At 31.4% G+C, this 5000-nt stretch overlaps 1 protein-coding gene across 2 annotated transcripts in view; it reads right to left on the bottom strand.

Annotated features, from left to right (window-relative positions):
- The window catches only part of LOC137648608 (hepatic lectin-like), a 27508-nt gene that overhangs the window by 19983 nt on the left and 2525 nt on the right, over positions 1-5000 (bottom strand). The window lies entirely within an intron of this gene.

The raw sequence follows: 5000 nt of genomic DNA, 5'->3' as shown, positions 1-5000 counted from the left end.
TTGAACAACAAAACACCCATTGCAGACCACTGTAATGAACTGGCAAGTGTTTCTGTAATGAAGGCTATAAATGAAGCTGCAATATCTTACTTTCATTCTTCCCCTTCACATCACTATTTTAGCTGCATATGTGAGCAGTTGTAGCTTCAGGACCAGTGGCTTGGTTTGAACATTGTGGTGTAAAACATAAAAAAAGAGAAAAATGGGCTCTATGGTGCCCATCTAAAAATAACTGTCGAATTTTGAAAAATATATGTCCCTTTGCATTTACTATCAATAACACCTTGTAAAATTTTTATTTTTGCTTTATAAACATTAGAAATGATTCAATACCTTTGAAAATATATGAATCCACCTCTACATTATGACACTCGAACAGCAACCAATAATTTTAAGTTGAATTTCAACTTCGGCGTACTAATCTGGCGACTATCTTAAAAAATGATCGCCAAATAAAAAATGGGCCACCAGTTTGGATTTTAAATTGGTCAACCACATAGATTATATTAGTAAGACTTGGAGTCCAAGTGTGACAAATCTGATGTTTGTATCACCATTTGTAAATTAATTCAAAATACTATTGAATACCTCATAATTATTCATCACTCATTATTACTTCAGCATCTGAACAAGAGATGAAACAATCGGTGGTGATAGGATCACTATTAAACCACAGGCAGTGCACTTCAGGTCTTATTTTAGGTTTTCTTCATCAGCCCTTCAGATATTTGTAGCAATCACTTTTTTGCCTTCTATTACTCCTGTTACCAAATCCTTTTCTGCTCAACATCTTTATGAGATTTTTTTTACACGTTAACTAAAAGTTTTTCCCTTGTCATACCTCGGCACTGAAATGCCTTCACAACCATAGGAAGTAAAATATGATTATAATGTATAAGCTTTTCCTTTCGTTACACCTTGGCAATGAATTCATTCTCAACTGTATGGTAATACCACATGAACTAAATCTATAGGGTTTTCCCCCAGTTAGACCACCTTCATTATTTGTTTTGCACTTCCTAGTGTAATACCACCTCACCTAAATTTAAAGGGTTCTCCCCTAGTTGCACCTCGATAACTAATTCACCTTGCCTGCCCTAGTGCAATAACATATGATGTAAATTTATAGGGTTTTCCCCCTAGTTATACCTAGGCAATTAATTGCCTTGCCATCCTTAGCAGAATACCATATGATCTGAAGTTATAGGGACATCCCTTATACACACGAAAATTTATTGCTTTGTCATCCTTAGATCAGTATTATGTGATCGATAATTATTGTGCTTTTGACTAGTTACACCTTAGCAAAAAACAACTTAGATCTCCCTAGCCCAATACAATATGATTTATATTCATAGGGGTTTCCCCTACTTACACCACTACGATAAATTGCCCTTGCCAATCCTAGAGTAATACCCTACGATCTACATCTATACACTTTTCCCTTAATTATAATTCGGCAGTTAATTGTCTCTCGATTCCTATTGCAGTGCCATATGATTTACATAGAAAAATCAATAAAGGATTTCATTTCACCCAGAGTAAAAGACAAATCATGTCATTCATAAATAAGACATGAAAATCATCTCACTATTTGAAAATGACACCAAAAATATTACCAGTCACCTTATAATGATATGGTAAATTTCAACGGTCTGAAATTTATTTTATAAGTAATCACACACTTACTAGACTCTAAGGTTATGAGTAATTATTCTACGAAATGAATGTTTGAAACCTAACCATTACTCTAAAGCAGTGATTCTCAACCTGTGCGCTGCGGAGCCCTATTGGGCCATAACTATCCCCAAAGTCGCCGTGAAAATTTCATGGATTGGTGTATAATATACATAAAATTATATATATATATATATATATATATATATATATATATATATATATATATATATATATATATATATATTTATAGATTTATATATATATATATATATATATATATATATATATATATATATATACACACAAATATATATATATATTTGTATATATATATATATATATATATATATATATATATATATATATATATATACATATATATATATATATATATATATATATATATATATATATATATATATATATATATATGTATATATACACAAATATATATATATATATATATATATATATATATATATATATATATATATATATATATACACATATATGCAGTATATATATATATATATATATATATATATATATATATATATATATATATATATATATATATATGCATATATATATATATATATATATATATATATATATATATATATATATATATGCATATATATATATATATATATATATATATATATATATATATATATATATATGTATATATATATATATATATATATATATATATATATATATATATATATATATGAATATGTATATATATATATATATATATATATATATATATATATATATATATATATATATATATATATATATATATATATATATATATAATGTGTGTGTCTGCATGCATGCATGTATATATGTATGTATGATTATGTGTGTTTTTGGATGTGAAGAACACATTCCCATTACCGCAGCTCAGTGTATTCCCCAGTCCCAACGTTCATCCTAGCTGCGTTTGAGGAAGGTGCCATTAAGTAACATTGTATTTTTGACCGTTGTGTATATTGTTACTGAGGTGGTTATAAGATTGAACCTTGCAAAACGGAAAAATTCATCATAAGAAAACGCAAGCGTCTTATTGGCACTGACAGCAGCAGAGATGGAATGAAAGTTGATAATGATTCACAATGTATACGTGAAGAAGATGCTGAAAATGAAGCAAGATTAACTACTGAAAGCCAGCGTTCTTGTTCATATCCGAAAGGGTAGAGTGAAGGGACACTTCAAAGTGAGAGTATTTGTGTAGGTCCAAGCAAGGAAAGTGAAGTGATAGCTGATTCCTTGTCTAGTTCTTCAGGTCCAAGGGTCACCTCAGAACGTACATATAGCAGCAAGGGCATCTGCAGCAAATCATTTCGCTTGTATAACGAGTTACCGAGAAATTGGGTTTACTTGCTGTTATGACGAGTTTAGTCTTAGACCAAAGTGCGTTGTTTGCGGCATTGTGCTGTGATATGGATATATGACTCCTATGAAAATGAAAGACATTCATGAACAAAACATAGAGACCTCTCTCAGAAACCTGTGGATTACTTTAAAAGACTTTTGAAAGATATCAAACAACAAAGACTTAGCTTGGAGAAAAAAAAATTAAGGTAGGAGATAAAATACAGAGAGCAAGTTATTTAGTGGCAGAGCAGACGGCAAAACGTATGAAACCTCATTCAGTTGCAGAGATATATTTTCTTCTAACTTGTTGTACTGTAGTAAAAACTTTGTTTGGTGATGAGGCTGAAAAAGAAGTAAAAAAAAATACCCCTCTCAAACGACACTATTGGTAGACGAATCAAGGACATGTCGTCTGACATTGAAAAGACTGTCAGTGAGCTTATGAAAGATAATATGTTTGCTCTCTAAGCAGACGAGTCAAATGATATTGGAGGGAAAGACCAATTACTAGTGTTTACTAGATATATTGCTGATAATATAATAACTAAACAGTTTTTGTGCTGCAAAGTACTTGTGCAAACTTCAAGACATGATATATTCTCCCCAGTAGCATATTTGAAAGAGATGGGACTGACATGTTCATCTACGGTGAGATCAGTTAAAGGTTTCATGTCATTAGCGCAGAAGGAAAACCCAGGCATGATTACAACACATTGTTTCTTACATCGTGAAAATCTTATTGCAAAGAAACTTGGACAGGAAATAAAACGTGTGTTTGAAAGTATTGCAAATATGGTAAACTTTATAAAAAGCAGACCAAAGCAGACAAGACTTTGTTCTGTTTTCTGTGAAGAAATGGGATCTGCCCACGAAGTCCTTCTCTTCCATACCGAGGTCAGGTGGCTATCAAGAGGCAACGTGTTGTCGAGAATACATGAACTGGGTCAAGAAATGATAGTTTTCTTTACTCCTCAGGAAAAACCTGAATTTTGTGAGCTACTGGTTGATGAAATTTGGAGCGCAGAGTTATGCTACAAGGCGGATATATTTGAAAATTTAAACAAGGTTAATACTAGTATGCAAGGGGAAAAGGAGAATATGTAAACATCCTCTGACAAAATAAAGGGCTTGCTGGAGAAAATAATGTTAGTGATGGCAATGCCGATATGTTTCAAAGGACTGCTGAAACTAGATATACAGACATCATTCCACTCATCAAGGATCACCTTGAAATTCTAGAAATGAACATTGAAAAGTATTTCCTTGATATATCTGCTGATCAATATGATTGGGTAAGAAATCCTTTCATCCATGATCCCTGAAGCCAGCCAAAACTTTGTATCCTTGAAAAAGATAACTAATTAGCATCCGTAATGACCGTGCACTAAAACTGGAGTACTTGGATATGACCCTAGAAAGCTTTTGGACAATAATTGGAGAGGAACCCCCACGTAGAACCATAAAAGCCCAGAAAATATTGCTCCAGTTCTCGCCCTCATATCTGTGTGAAGTAGGATTTTCAACACTCAAACATCAAAACTAAGGAGAGGTCTAGATTGCTGAGTATTGAAGAGGAAATGAGAGTTTACCTGTCCAGTGTCCCTCCTAACATCGAAAGGATATGCAAATCCAGACAGGCACAAGTGTCCCATTAATCAGGTATGTTTAATCTACAGCAGGAATGTAGGTTGTTCTTCATTCCTATATGTTCATTAATTCATCCATATATAATAATAAAAGAAATAATAATAACAATTATTATTATTATTATTATTATTATTATTATTATTATTATTATTATTATTATTATTATTATTATTATTATTATTGTTATTATCATAACCATTACGCATGTGTACACATATTTGAACTAATATCATTGGTAGCCATACATATTGGGTACCTTTGTTGAATATGTAGCAGGCTTGTATAAT

This window comes from Palaemon carinicauda, chromosome 10 (genome assembly GCF_036898095.1).
Source record: "Palaemon carinicauda isolate YSFRI2023 chromosome 10, ASM3689809v2, whole genome shotgun sequence".
Taxonomy (NCBI): Eukaryota; Metazoa; Arthropoda; class Malacostraca; order Decapoda; family Palaemonidae; genus Palaemon; species Palaemon carinicauda.
Note: the sequence above shows the minus strand (reverse complement) of the source record. Positions and strands in the feature narration are given on the sequence as shown.